Source organism: Pezoporus flaviventris, unplaced genomic scaffold, assembly GCF_033815535.1.
Source record: "Pezoporus flaviventris isolate CSIRO_AGI_PZ_B2104156 unplaced genomic scaffold, CSIRO_AGI_Pfla_v1 ptg000029l, whole genome shotgun sequence".
Lineage (NCBI taxonomy): Eukaryota > Metazoa > Chordata > Aves > Psittaciformes > Psittacidae > Pezoporus > Pezoporus flaviventris.
This window is the reverse complement of record NW_026892577.1, coordinates 90,702-106,601: the sequence shown is the minus strand read 5'-3', so window position 1 is coordinate 106,601 and position 15,900 is coordinate 90,702. Positions and strand designations below refer to the sequence as shown.

Genomic DNA, 15,900 nt, shown 5'->3' with positions numbered 1-15,900 from the left:
TCCTTTCCTCCAATTACACTTGTCTATTTCAAGGTCAGGACAGATGGGGAATGCAACTTGTACCACCAGAAAATCTGCTATGGGGTATTTCTAAGCCCATCTTGGAACAAGAAATCTCCGAATCATGCAAGAAAACCTGATTCTCACAAGATTTGTAGGCAAAATTTGCAGATAAGCTTAGATAAGTATGATAGCTTCAGCTCAGATGGTCCTTGGCTGCATCACCTGGCATCCTTCCACTGAAGTAAATGCAGTTCTGCTGATCTGGCTCCATATCTGGGGAGGGTTGCCAAGAGACAAACTGATGTGAAATATTGTTAGGATGAGGGAAAAGTATTGTTGGACTAATAAAAAACGGCAAGTTTGGGGTTTCTCAACCTTGTACAATTCAGAGGGTAATTCAAAAGGAATCACTGCCCAGTTTCTGTGACACAGGGAAGAAAAGTGACTTCTCAGGTCTTCTTCTCCTGGCCAAAGTCCTCAGCCAGGACCAGAGGCACTGAACTCCAGCCTATCTCACCTGGATGGGCTGCAGGCACCTCCCTGCCCATCCTGCCTTAACACCACTCTCACCCTCCAAAAGCATGAGTGAGACACAGAGCTTGCACACGTGCATGAGACCACCAGCATCTCTGCTTACTCATAGAACTACTTTAGGAGAATGAAATAAACAGCATGAGCCAGCTTGCTAAGAACTGCCAGCATTAGCATATAATCTCTCCAATCTAAAGTCAGCATGTTCACATCAATTTGGAGCGTGTGTGCACGTGGAAAGAGCTCTTAGTTGTTCCCTGGTTTCTTCAGGGCTGTGTGTCACCAAAGGTTCCTATTCTGGCAACAAGGTAGAGTCCAGAGTAGTGCAGGCTGCTGGGTTTTACCCCCTTCTTAAACTCGTCTGAAAATCTATCACTAACAATAGAAAATACAGCAAAAAAAGGCTTAAATTCTGCTCACCTGGAATATTCTCACATCCCCCCAAGGTTTTCTGCTGGGGTTTGGTTTCTAAAAGGAATGAGCCACAGGTAAATTCCACCTAAAGGGACTAGAGGTCACTTGCATCCAGGCATGAGGGCTCATTCCTGGCAGCTACAGTTGGCCGTTTCTCTACAGATCAGGAGTTAAGGGCTTGCACAACAGCAATGGGAAAATACACAGCAAAGATATTTGGCAGAATGTTGTAAACCGAACTTCAGGCAAACACAGAGGAGACAGAGCCTGATTTGAGACTGGGGACTTTGATAGTGTCCTTGCAAAGGGGACCATAATGGTTTGTGTTGGAAGGGACCTCAAAGCTCATCCAGCTCCAACCCCTGCCACGGGCAGGGACCCCTTCCACTAGAGCAGCTTGCTCCAAGCCCCTGTGTCCAACCTGGCCTTGAACACTGCCAGGGATGGGGCAGCCACAGCTTCTCTGGGCACCCTGTGCCAGCGCCTCAGCACCCTCACAGGGAAGAGCTTCTGCCTAAGAGCTCATCTCAGTCTCCCCTCTGGCAGGTTAAAGCCATTCCCCTTGGCCTGTCCCTACAGGCCCCTGTCCAAAGCCCCTCTCCAGGCTTCTTCCTTAGGTAATTTATTCTGTGAGTAATCCTTAGTTTCAGGCCATAGAACCCTCTCCAGCACAAGCATTAATGGGAAAAGGGTAAGTTTCTTAACCAAAATACTTGTTCGTGTACTTTTAGGTTAAATCTTAATTGTTTTTAAGGCAGAAGGTATTATCCCATTAGCTTTCAGGTCTGCCATGCTTCTCTGCTTGAAGTACATGGCTTCCTGAGCTTCCTGAGAAAGAAGGAATACCTATATTTGTCAAAAGCCCTTCCTATCATCTCTTTTTAATCCTAGATGGTTTATCATATTTCAACAATCATTTATATCAGATAGCAACTCTCTTCACAGATGCCTGTGCCCACATTACAATTATATCTACACCTCACCCCTTTGACATGATTGCTGTTTCTGGTGGAGTCTGCAGCAAATCAGACCCAGTCCTGACCAGGTCATGCTGCTCGCCTGATGAAATCAAGAAAAAAATGTAGCTCTTGTTTATTGAGGAAACAAAGCTGCTTCCATAAATAAGCAGGAGGCACAAAGGAGAAGCAAAGATGAAACAGCACTCCGAGGGAGGCATTTCAGTCATTTTAGAAGGATTTTAGTGCAAAAAGACAACAGGAAGAGATTTCTTCTCTATAAAGAAAAGGCTTATATTTTTGGTACACTCAAAACCGTCAAATCCCACTAGAGGAAGAAATATTAAAGGCAACCTCAGCTTTAAAATGTGGTAAGGAGCCACCCTCCTTTCCATGAGCATGGATTTGTTCCCAAGGGAATTAAATTTAAAAATAGGAGGAAAAGGAACAAAAATTGCAGGGATAAAAACTATTTTCCAGAAATACTCGCAGCTCTGCTGCTGTACAACACTGAGGCTTGCCCATTCCTGAGCAACACCGGGACACAAAGACCATGCTCACCATCACTGCTGGGTAACATCAGGGAAGAGCTTCTGCCTAAGAGCTCATCTCAGTCTCCCCTCGGGCAGGTTAAAGCCATTCCCCTTGGCCTGTCCCTGCAGGCCCTTGTCCAAAGCCCCTCTTCAGCTTTCTTGTCAGCCCCCATTAAGGCACTGAAAGGCCACAATGAGCTCTCAGCAGACACCTCTCTGAACATCCCCAGCTCTCCATTTTAATTATCCAAAATGGAATTTCCCTAATTGTGGAATGAGCACTTAGGAAAAGTGATGGAAATTAAAGCCGGCACAGGATGACGGAGATGCAAGTAACCTTCCCCTGCTTATCCATGGCTCCCTTTTTACCCCCCCCCCCCCCCCCCCCCCATTAGCATCTCACACACCTTTACCATCCGGAGCAGCATCCTGACAACAAACAGACCGCAGGCACCCGCTCTAGTCACATCCTTGCTGCATTTGGATCAATGAAGCACAGGAATGCTTTCATGTTTGTCTAAGATGACTGCCGAGAAAAAAACCTGAAGGGCTGGATGTTCAATACTCAGAGCAATGTGTCCAGAGACATTTACAAGTAAAATCACATCAACAGAGCAATACACAAGAAAACTCTCAGTTCATGTGACTAGAGCCCATAGGCATCAACCATGGTGTATGTCAGGGACTCAAGCACCTATTCAGGCTACAGAAATCAGCTCCTAGGCACCCAGGGGGGTTTTGTGATGAACTGCATCACAGCTCTGTAGTTAAGAAAGATGAAATTTCATCAATAGCATTGTTGGAGGTCTCACTTTAATACCATTTGCAAGCGCTCCAATAAAATCCTCAGCCTTTCGGCAAGTTTTGCTCATAATACCATATCATTGATTAGTTTAAGCAAGCTACAAATGGCAAACCGTCTGACTCTGCTTGTTAATGCAGGCATCTTCTCTCATCTGCTGTCTCTTTAGAATAAGAATGAATGCAGCATCCTTGCGCTTGCCAAATGCACTTTAAGCTTATGAAATATTAGCTTTATGGCAAAAATAGGCTTTTTGCAGGAGTAAACTCGGTAGTTTGAAAGAAAACAGAAAACAGCTGCAGCATATCTAGAAAAGATGCAGCTTTACCCCAAAATTCAGATCTAACTTCTCTTCTCAAAGGTTTTGGAAGGACAATTCCGGTTGAGCCATGGCATACACAGCAAGAGAAATGATTGTGAACCTCAGACTCCAAAATGAACCTATCATGAATATGGCTCTCAAAAAATGGCTTCATGATCCATATCTGCTTGAGCAACTCCAGAGGAGGCCATGGAGCTGCTGCGAGGGCTGGAGCAGCTCTGCTCTGGAGCCAGGCTGAGAGAGCTGGGCTGGGTCAGCCTGGAGGAGAGAAGGCTCCTGAAGGGGAGACCTGAGAGCAGCTCCAGTGCCTGAAGGGGCTGCAGGAAACCTGGAGAGGGGCTTGGGACAAGGGCCTGTAGGGACAGGCCAAGGGGAATGGCTTTAACCTGCCCGAGGGGAGACTGAGATGAGCTCTTAGGCAGAAGCTCTTCCCTGTGAGGGTGCTGAGGCGCTGGCACAGGGTGCCCAGAGAAGCTGTGGCTGCCCCATCCCTGGCAGTGTTCAAGGCCAGGTTGGACACAGGGGCTTGGAGCAAGCTGCTCTAGTGGAAGGTGTCCTTGCCATGGCAGGGGTTGGGTGAGCTTTAAGGTCCCTTCCAACACAAACCAGTCTGGGGTTCTGTGACCCATTGCCTGCATTTCCCAGGCTTCAAGAAAAAAAGTCTCCCTAATGACTCACCAAGGGCTAGGCAGGAGCCTGGGCTGTGTATGCAGTCTGTCTCCATCTCCTATGCAGGGTCCATCATCCCTAAAGATGTCAAGAAGAGGCCCAAAGGCAAAAGGAAACAAGGGGAATGCCAAATCCTCAGACAGCTGCAGGGAAAGGCCACTGCCTGCATTTACTGCCCTTATCCAGATGGATCACAGCTGGCCCTATCCCTGCCTGGCTCCCCAGTGACAGGGGGTTTATTACTCTTCCAGGGTCCATCCACTACCATTATCACAAGGAAATAAAACATAATCACATTTACATAGGATTTTCCACCCTCAGTAAGAAACACTCGGACTTTAATTGCAGACCTCAGCTCCCTCCCAGCCTCCCTACCCACCTTGCATCCCACAGCTGACACATCCTGCCCTTTGTCTAACAGCCTTTCACAAACAACTTCAAAGAAATCCTTCTTAAAAGCACCTCCTGACCATCCTGCCCCACTGCTCTCCCAGGGGGGCACAGGATAACAGCAATTCAAGGTTTGCTCCCTTTGTACTGCAGTGCTGGCCATCTCACCACCATTAATCACCAGCTTGGGTACCACAAGGCACTGGGCCAGCACAACAGCACAGGCTGAGGGTTTGGGGCTTCAGTCAGTGGTACTAATATTGTAGGAGGAAATATGGGAATTCCAGGGTAATCACAGGCCTTTCTTTGGATACTGAAAGCATTTATAGGCTGTGTTACAAATGGCTGAGCACAGTTAGGCTAATGGCTGGGAAAAATCCAACAGCAGCCGAAGTCCCGAGTTAAGGATGAGGAAAAAGGTCTTGTCTACAAGCTTTGTGCTGCAAAGCATGACTTGGATTGCACGCTTGCACTGCTTTTGCTCATTCCTTTCCCTCCTTGTGTAGCTCTCATCAAGACCAAACCAAGAGTATTTAAACCTCAATGCTTAAGAAAGACTGTACAGCAACAAATCAGATTTGTGGCGCTTTAGCATGTTTAACCCTTTTTGTATATGACATGTGGGATAAGAAATGCTTTGCTCACCCTTCCTGTTACCTGGACCCCCATAACCAGGCTCTCTGCAAGGTTCATCCCCATCAGAGAGGCTAAGGCTGGGGTTGCACAGAGGTAGCCCTGCTTCACAGTTGGTTTTCTCAAGTGATAAACGTGCCCTTTCATAAACAGCCTTGTAGATGTGCTGACCTTTTTATGTCCATGCTAATAGAGCTGATGTTCACCAACCCCCTCAGAAGATCAAGCAATGAAATCTTATTTTCCTCAGGAAATGGTATCACTTGTGTATCTTAATGAAAACGCTGTGGTTTGTTGTTTTACACTGCACTGGAAGTCCTGAGATCAAAGATTTAACACAAGGTCCAAGATTAGATCTAGCTTTGTAAGCAAGCCGTGTATCTTTGTCTTTGAGATGCAAACAAATTATTCAATTTGATAATATCAAGCTATTAAGAGACTCAAAATAGAAGCTGAGCACTCGCTAGATAACTGGAGACAGGCATCTTGATAAAGCAACATTAAAAGATACATAAAACCCAACTTAAAACTTTGTAATTAATCCAAACACAGATCAGAAAGTCACACTGATTTTGTGTGTCAGTATTTTACCTCCAGACACATTACTTGGGGAAAGTGTGAAAGGAGAACCTGATGAGATTATTTTTCACATTGGCAACAAGTTTTATAGTTGCAGAACTATTAATATTTATGGATGGACAGTGCTCAACCCCATTGGATTCACCTTAGAGGGAAAGGCTTGAGACAAAGTTTTTGAGGTGGTTTAGAGGGTATGTGTCAGTCTTCCCATTAACCTTTTGGAAGATATCTATAGAACGCCATGAGCTCAGCAAGCTACTCAGAACATACGATTTATTGTACCACAATGAGATGTAACCACTGATCAGTGCATAAGGAAAGGAAATCTCTGCCTCAGTTTCCCCATAAGCGAGTGGATAAAAGCTGCTTTGAGCTCCAAGTAGAATCTGCTTTTTTCACTTTGGAATATTAAGACTGGCCATGGACAACAGCAAGATTATGTGACAAACTCATACAAATAACCAGTTGCAGCCCACTGGTGCCAAGGATATCTTCTTCTGAACACATCCCACCCAAAGCGCAATCACAGCCCAGCTGGAGCAGGGTCAAAGTAGCCCACAAAGCTGCTTCTCACGTATCTACTTGTACAGCTCAGACCCCAAAGGTAGGGAACCCTCAGACAACACAACACTCAGGGCCTGGACAGCAAACTAAGCTTCAGAAAGGGACACCCGCCTGGGAAGTCACCAAGTTAGAAACCCTCTCCCACTCTTGATGTTACTGATGACTTTGCAGCCCCTCCAGGCAGGGCAGCTTCCCAAAACTACTGCCAGCTCTCCACTCATAGGATCTTCTCTGTGCCCTCATCCTGGAGGCAGATTTGTGCTTCCCCACCCCGGCTGGTACTCAGCCTCAGGATGTGCCAGGCTTTCCCTGTGTCTATTTAGCATCCCAGGGGCTTTGCCCGAGCAGCTGCAGGTACAAGGCTCAGTGCTTTAAGTGGTTTTTATACCCTCTCAAAGGGGGCTTTTTTTCAGGGCAGCCACAACAAATCAGAAGAGTTTTAGATGAATTCTCTGGAATAAAAGAAAGTGTTCAGACTACTGCAGCCGCACAAGCTGGCACGCAGATGAGGCTGTAATCTATGGTGGTTTTAAAGACACAAATGAGCTTTTATTGTCTCAAAAGGGAGTCATGGAGAAGAGGGAGACTGTCACCATGATGTGGTAACCCATTCTGCTCCTAGCTTTTCTTATGCTACCCCCCCCCCAGCTCAGCTGATCATTTGCATTAAATCTGTACCTGCCTCTGCGACCGGACCCTGCATGAAATAGAGCAGAAAAGCAGAGTTCATCCCAGGCCAGCAGCGACAGAATGCACAACTATTCCCTCAGTTCAATACAGCGAAAGGCTGGGGCGTTACAGACTTCAAGGGCAAACAGAAGCAAAGTGCAAATGCTCCCCTTTCCAACACCAAGCACCACAGGAACCCCCGAGTGCTGTTTTCCCTGGGAGGACTGCATGTAGGCTGTAGCAGTATGTCTTGCCTTTTTAATACAGCTCTTTATTGCCCGCAGTACTTACGAGCCTCAATTGCTCCTTCTGCACAGCTGGAGATAAAGCACATATTGGTGCACAAATACGTGTCATGAGCAGCCCATGAGCAGCAGCCAAAGCCCTGTGCACCACACCAGTGTCTCTGCCACTGTTTTGTGACTCATGAGCTCTAGGAATACCTCAGTGGCAGAACCAAGGCAGATAATTCATCAAGCTCAACTATGCACACACTTAGTATAATACATTATGGGAAAGGCTACACCCTCCATTTAATGTCCATATCATCACTGGTCCAGAATTAATGTTCATGCCAACAGCATTAATTACCCTTGCTTTGATTTCTCACAGGGATAAGGTAGGCTTCAGAACACTGAAACCCCACAGTCCCTTATTACAGCACACTTCTCTTAAGCCCAGGAAAAACTGTGATAATCAATATTGACTGATTCCTGTGCTTAGTCCCACTGCTGCTTCTAAATCACAAAAAGCACTCCATCAGATAATGCATCCATTTAAGTTTACCAGAGAAGAGGTAGTTACGCATCAGCTTCAGGACCTAGACATGCAAGAGTGCACCGACAACTCCTGAAATACACGAGAGTAATTAAATGGCTAAAAACACAATGCTAACAGGACTGCTGCCACACACTTGACTTTGCTGGCTGAGGAGCATGGATTAAACACCCTTCAGACAGCTGGACTCCTGCCTGCCCCACCATCCATGGCTGTAAACCAACTCCCAAGTGTGGTTGCAGAAGCACGGATGGGCTTCTGGAACAGGCAGCAGATTAATCATCTTCACCTGTAATTAGCAAAAAGCAATGGGTTTAAAAGCCCTTTCTACTTGAGACATGGCACAGAGCCCCCATTTCCCACCTCCCACAACAGGTCACTAAAATACACCATAGGGATGCTCTGAGCTCATGTGTCTGGATGAATTCTTCAGGTGGAAGAAGTGGGAGCACACCAGCTCCCTGAATCCCACCAGGATTTCAGCCACTCATGTATCTGTTCAGCAGTGCTGTATCTTAGCAATAAAAGCTGGAGTACAAAGCAGAATTTCACTGCAGAAATGAAGGCGACCACAGGTGAGGGGGACAGGAATTAAGGCCAGCAGGACCCACTTTCATTTCTTTGTGTGCACCTCACCCCCGGGTGTTGGTGACACCTCAAAAATAAGATCCCAGTCATGTACAAACCTCTGTAGGTACTGCATTTAGAGTGACAGAATCCTTTCTATTGATTTCTATTAAAATCTAGCCCCAGAAACCTAGCCAGCTTTGAAAATTATGGGAAAGCTTGATCTAAATAGTTTGTAAAGACTGTCAGGCTGTGTTGTCAGGCTAGTGTGGGGAAAAAAATCCTAATATTATCTATGGAATCTTTTTTTTTTTTCCTGCAATGTTATCCCAAATTCTGCCATTCTGTATAATCAGGATGGTGGTCAAATACACTGGGAAGAGGAGCTCAGATTTATAGCACCCAAGTACAATATGGGCTCACAAAAAAGTATTAAATCATTCCTCAGAAAAATAAATGGGCTTCCCAAACAGCCACACAAAACCATACTTAAACTGTATTTTATTAGCAAAATCTAAGATGGGCTGAAAAAGAATGAAGCCTGCCTGTCTTCCCTTGGCAGTTGCCTCTATATTTGATTGTAACTTGAGAAAGATAAATAGCCCTTACTTTGCAAGGCAACAAGCATCTTCTCTGGTAGCCAATGAAGCTGCCTATTCTCAGCTGCTCTGCAGCAATGTATCTTCACTGAAGCCTGTGGAGCCCACCAGTCCACAGTGCTGGGATCCGCACTTTCAAGGGCATAAACTTGACACCATATAACTCTTCTATGCTTTTCTTTCACTTTGTAGCTCAGAATTTATTCATCCTAGAGCACAGTTTCGGGGCTGGAGTATAACATCACTCGTCTCCAACTGGGCTGTTCTCTGTGGATAACACTGAGCATCCCTACGCCCAGCGGTAAAGCCACTAAGAAAATAACCCGCCTTTGTTGCTCATGCCACTACAACCCTGTTTGTGATTTGCCTTCTTCCCTTGTCTAGTCTAAGGCAATAGCTGTACTAATTCTTTGCCCTGTTCTCTCACTGCAGGCTTGGATTCGTTTTCACCAGAAATTGTTTGAATGGAAAGCTGGTGTAGTCAAAACACTGAAGCACATAAACACCTCCCTGAGTAATGGCATTCCTGGCTGGAAGAGAACACAAAACCCACAGTGTGCAACAGCAAAGCCAAATACCCAGTTGCACATCAGCTGAGAAAGCTGGGTGGAGATAGGAGTCCAGCACCAAAAGGGAAAATGAGATTTGAGGCTGAGCCTGAGATTAAGATGCCTTTTTTTTTTACTCGGGGGCAGTGATTTCAGTCTCCAACCTTGCCTGGGTGAGAGGATGATTTGCAGCAAGCTGGCTGAGCTATAAACCATAAGAGAGGTGAGGAATCTGCCAGAGAAATAAGGCAGAGCAGCCATGGTGCTGCCATGGAGCAGATGGAGTCACCAGGAGAGTGCTGCCTATTTTACATGCTTATTTTACACTTCCATGCAGTGCTGAAGGATTTGAGTCCAGTTATTGCTTTTTAAGCTGGCTAGTGAAGCATTCCTTGCCTGCCTGTTCTACAGCATCCGAGACCTCCATAAGGCAGGGTACTGTGGACAGACCATGACTTTCCTGTGCTACAAGGAGTCCTACTCACTTCAGAACTGGTATATACACTTCAGCACCATTAAATCCATGCACAATCTGGGCTTGGCTGGAAATCTGGATTTGACACAAATACAGTGTCAGTCTCTGAAAGAACAGGTAAATCCCTTGATATTTATTAATAATGGCTTCTGTATTTAAAGCCTGAAGCTTGAAATCTATTGTTTGTCAACTGATCAGCCTAGCTGGCTAGACCAAAAATGATAAATCACTATTTACAACATGAAGCAGAAGTTAGCTTAGCCTATACAAAGGCAAGTTCCAGAAATATCAGCAAGATGTCAGCAGAATGATACAACACTGCAAGAGAATCAAGTTATTCCTTTAATAGTTATCAAATAGATATCAAATCACATCCATGGATTCCAATAGCATTTCTCAACAGTACCCCTACACAGAGTGCTTGCTACACCTCTCTGCCCTTTCCTTTCTAAAAGCAATTGACTGACATTTGCCTTCTTAAAAGCAGGATTACCTATTTGGGGAATACACCTTCTGCAAGAGCATTTCAAAGCTCAAGTGACATCCTTAAGGGTACATTCTGCTTGATGGGGTTCTTGGCTAAGCACTTAAATTTCTCCACCAAGTATCCCTATTTAGCACTAAACCAGATTTTAAGAGCTCTTGCTTTGAACATACTGTGTTATTCTCAAAGTGATGCTCATCAAAACATTCTAGGTTTAGGTTTCTTTTATTCACCATATTCCTGAAGGATCATTCTGTGCAGACACAACCCATAGAATTGCTTTCCCCCAATTCTTCTCATTTTCTCAGCTGATTTCTTCTAAATCCCCATGAATCCCCCACTCCAATGTGGGCTAGCACATATGGCAAAATGGATTTAGTGCAGGTTGTGCAAGCCTTCCCCACATGCCATTTGCAGAACATCTTACTGCACTGTCAGTACTTCAGCTCATTGTGACAAAGCTACTTTCAGAGACACGTAGAAATCATTGGAACATAAAAGAATCTGTTCTAACAGCTTCTTAGAAATGTCAAGCTTAACTTTCACATCATTTACAGGCTTACATCTTGAGCAAGAGGTCTTTCACAAGGGACTCTAGACTAGAGCTTCCTCAAGTTTCCAAACAGGTGCTATGTAAAAAGTCATCTGGATCTCCTATTCCCATCCCTTTTCACTCCTATCCCTTCCCTTTTCTCTGAAGTAGTTTCCTCTTTTCCCCTGGGAATTTCTCCCTGATCTTTCACAGGTTGTTGGTTTATGGCATCTACTCTGGCAGTCTTCCTTTGCTGGGAAAGTAAACCTCCCTCCCAGGAAAGCCCTTGGCACACAGAGAGACACTTCTTTCCCTGCTCCCCATAGGGCTCCTCAAACACATCCCAGGAGAGGACACAGTGGCACCAGGCATCACAAGACACTCATTCCTTGGCTTGCTCTTTCAGATGTCATTTCTTCCTCTTATTGAAGGGAGAATGCCAACTAAACCTACGGCTGAAATGAGCTTCCTCCTACATCTTCAGGAGGAATGGAAAGTATACACATCCCATCAAACAGCAAAGGTCGTTCTGGTTTTAAAAATGCTACATCTTATAGAATCCTGGAATGGTTCAGGTTGAAGGGACCTCAAAACTCATTCAGTTCCAACCTCTTTGCCAAAGGCAGAGACACCTTCTACTAGACCTTCCTATTGTAACTGTGCACTTGAGAGTATCATCCTAGTTAACAGACTGCTGATACTACATATTACATTGCCTATAACCTTTAAGGGAATAGATGCTTCACATACCATCTAGAAAACAACTGTTAATGAAACACAACACCAGAAAAACAGCACAACAAACTTTCAGCAGTCTCCTTTTCTGCTCTACCCCAACAAGACCCAACCACAAACATACTACCCCAGACCATCACTGGCTTGGGGATCACCACCAGGACTTCAAGCTAAGCTCTCAGCAGCATCAACTCAGTACAAAGAACTAGAGAGAAACTGCAGAAGTCGGACAGTCTTGTTGAAGTTGAGCAGTTCACTAACAGAGCTATTTGCAATGGAGGTCTCACATCCCTAATTACATCAAGGAGTCTTCTGCAAGAATGCCTTGACAGCATTAGTTTATTCACCTTCCCAGCTGGCCTCTGAGCATTGACATCAAGCAGCCAGAGAAAAAGAAAAAAGGAGTGTCACAAGTAAGCCTACTGCTAAAGCAGAAATTTGCTTTAAACCCATTCCCAAACATGAGTCATGTTCTTTAACAGAGCTTGAAAGTCAAGGTTCTACCCATTAAAGTCTTTGCCTTCACACAGCATTAGTCTCATAGCAATTTTCCATGTAAACAGGAAAGTTTTAATTACATAATGGGTACTTCTGCTGCTTTCATAAGAATTCCTTTAATCAGATGCAATGCTTAAAGAAAGCTACTCCTTACTCAAAGACCAAATTATTAAACAATAAGACGCTATCACAAACAAATGAAGTAACATTGCAGTAAATGCTAACAGTGTCACAATCCACACCTCCAACACTTTGCTAACCCTGGCCAAATTCAAAAACCATGAGTGAGTTTGGTGTTCTCTTCGTAGCTTACCTGTATGTTCCTAAAGAACAAGCTCTACTCACTGAGGGCCTTAGATGTTGCTGTCCCATTAGGAACACCAGCTATGCCACCAACCTTCCCACAGCTAGGGAAAGCAAAAAGCATACACCACCCTGACTGGTTCACCGGCTTATATATAGCTATGAGGTTAGAGCATGGTGGGAAATGGGGGTGGAGATTTTCTTAGAAAAGGTCCCACCATGTGCCTATGCTTTGTGAAGAGGTAGGTGTGTTATGGCTTTAAGATGCGGGGGCTTTTCCCCTTTCCTCTGTATTTTGTTTCTTTGATAGCGCTTCTTTGTTTGCTTTCCAGGCTTTAATTCCATTTCTTGTGTTAGAATGGGTGGAAAGAAACAGCTTTTACTAGAATACAAGTGTTTACAATTGTATGAGTGGCTCTATCTTGCTGTTCTTTACTGTGCCCGCTACAGTGTAATGGGCAGAGGAAGTTCTGCATAGCCTGTGGCTGCTTATTCATTTTAGTGCTTTAATTCATTTTTCCTATGTATTTTTTTCCTCAGAAAATGCACAGGGTTATTTCTTGGTTTTCCCATGTTGCTCACTGGCACTAAATAGTGACTGAATTCCTGGTTTAAGCTTACTCAGACACAAAAGTCTCAAATCCTCCAAAATTTTGTTCCCTATAATTCTTACCTCAGGAAAGGGATCCTTTGGGAGATTTTGTGTAAAGCTGCTCCATCACCCCCTGCATCTGCATTTTATCTTAAGTTAATGGATATCTACCCTTATCTGCTACTTTGCTTCTCTGTGTGTCCGCTAAGTACCCATGAAATGGGACCAGGTGGTGCTTATTGGGGTCTTTAAAAAGCCATTGATAAACTCACTTAGGAAAAGCTTTGTGAAACAAAGAAGGTGCAAGTTAATGGGCTATAATAGTCTAAAGAATAGCTAAGGAACAGAATACGACAGAGAATTTCATCTTCTGAAAGCTGGCAGAGCTATTCCAGCCTGCTGAAGTTACAAGTTGGCACCATGTGCAATCCCAAGAGGAAGGTAGCATCAACGTTTGTGAAGGACATTAAGTGAGGTAGGCTGCCTTTAGTAAAATTAAGGGGCTGGTCAAGTAGACAACTAACAAAAGGAAATTCATTGAGCTCAAGATAACCCATTTTTTTAATGCAAATGTTTGGTGCATGTTGCTTGGAGGTCTGCTGTACAAAACATGCATGCTGCATTGCTGCAGGCAGCTGAATGAGACTCCTTAGCGCCTGGCAGCATTAATAGCAGAAACAAAGTGGCGTCGTACCTTCAAATGCAATCTAATCTAGCCTGACATGGTGTGTTGTTTACCTCTGACCTCCCCACGTCCAAAATCCTATTTAAGACATGAAGAGGCATTGACTCATTGAGATGAGCAGCAGACCAGCATAAGCCGTTTTGCTTGAGCAAGTTGATAAATGACTGTTGTCATGAAAGGTGAAGAGAAACTGGGCAGCAGTGCCAGGCTGCTGGGGAAGGAGAGCCTTACCTGTCAGTATTGTGGGCTAATATCTCCCCGAGGAAAGGATGGGATTTACCCATGCTGGATGTGCCAGTGGTGGGAGAATGCTTCCCTTCCTCATGGCTGAGATTGCCCAGGGCTTCAACAGTGACACCAGAACACCAGAAACACCTTGGGAACAGTAGTGAGCTGAGACGATATCTGGTTGTTCTTGTCTTGCTCTTCTACTCCCTTCAGGTATTTTACCAAGCCCAGATAGGATTTAAACTCCTCTGGTTTGGGTGCCGAGACTGGTCCCACCCTGCCCTTGCACTGCTGGTATCCAGGTGAGAGGAATGGGAGTGATCACCCAGCTAATAAAAATAACCCATTGGGAACATTGGAAGGGATTCTGGTCTGCTTAGTCAAGGAAAGACTGAGAGGAGATATCCTTGCAAACGTGAAGGAGCTAATGGTAAAGAGGGTGCATTTCAGACAGAGAAGTTAAATGTCAGGATTCAACACTGCTTATTGTGGGCACCTGCTAATCAGGTGGGGTTTCCTGTTTTTTTTCCACCAGGTCTGTTTTTAATTCATACAACATAAACCAGCTTGCTAATGACACACATGGAACTACTTCAGTAGCTGGTTCCTACCTGTGCAGTCTATAAGAACGTATTCTCTTGGCTTTCAAAAGCACTTAGCTGTAAGGCTTCAGGTGACAGAATGTTTTAAAGTACAGTGTAGGAACTGAGAGAAGATTCTTGATGCTCACTTCTTTATGCTTCATGAAAACCAGGGCTATTGTAAGAATTTAACACCTTTTAAATGTAATGGTTCACTTTTGAAAACTTCAAAACTCTGGGTTTACTCCAACCTTTTTGCTGGTGTAGGCTGTGACTTGTAGTTTCAATCATAACTAACCATCTAAAAAAAAAACCCTAGGTGGAATATTGTACAGTCAACACGGCATGGTTTTCATGGCTTTGTAAGTGCATCAGAACACTAAATTACTGCTGACTTGCACTGTATCTGCGGATCACTTTACCCCTCTCAACAACCTCCAAATACAGAAGAAATAGCTGATCATTTCAGTGTTGTGTAGATTCAGCACTTCCATAATCAAGATGAATAAAGAGTTTTACTTATGAAAGACAATTCTTGAGGCACAGAACTACTTTAGAGATTGGAATCACAGAAAACACCTTTTCTGATGCACACTCAAAGGAAATAGAGCTATTCCCAGCAGTTTCCTGCAGCACCCACGGCTGTGACCTTACATTTACAACATTATGCCCCTGTCTGCAAGCAAAGAGTTTACTTGCATTGATTAACAATGCAAAGTCATAAAGTATCAGAAGAGCTGTCTTCATCCTCCTGGTGGCTAAAGAACACTGCAGCCTGTAGACTAGCACCCGTAAGTGGAGTCTTTCAGTGCTGTTCACAGCTGTAGCATGAGCTTCAATGTGAATATGCTCAAAATGTAAGGGAGCGCATAAATCTCTGCTTTTCATTTTGTTGCTGCGCCAGAGAAATCTGTGAAATGTTTCATTTAAAAAGCAAGTGTCTGTACACTTATATTTATTTATTATAATTTATTTCATTAGGAAGAAAATAAACTGGTTTGTGTAGTGTGATGTTGGTAGCTTGAGAAAGTTCCTCTGTTGCTTAATGAGAACTTTAAGAACACTGTTCAAAGGTGGCAGCTGATGAGACAAATACATTTAATATTTTCCTGATGATTATATTTGCACTGAATCAGTGGCTGATTTAGAAGCAGCAACCTGGTGCAGGTATAACAGCTTAGCTGATTTAATGTAGAGCACTTATGAAGCTTTAAAACAATTAGAATAATGA

At 44.3% G+C, this 15,900-nt stretch overlaps 1 long non-coding RNA gene across 1 annotated transcript in view; it reads right to left on the bottom strand.

Moving 5' to 3' along the window:
• The window catches only part of LOC133272408 (uncharacterized), a 78,341-nt gene extending 65,644 nt beyond the window's left edge, over window positions 1-12,697 (bottom strand). Inside the window, exon 1 of the long non-coding RNA XR_009744399.1 lies at window positions 12,594-12,697. This is a non-coding gene — a long non-coding RNA (uncharacterized LOC133272408). The remainder of the gene's footprint in view (window positions 1-12,593) is intronic.
• Between the last annotated feature and the right edge of the window lie 3,203 nt (window positions 12,698-15,900).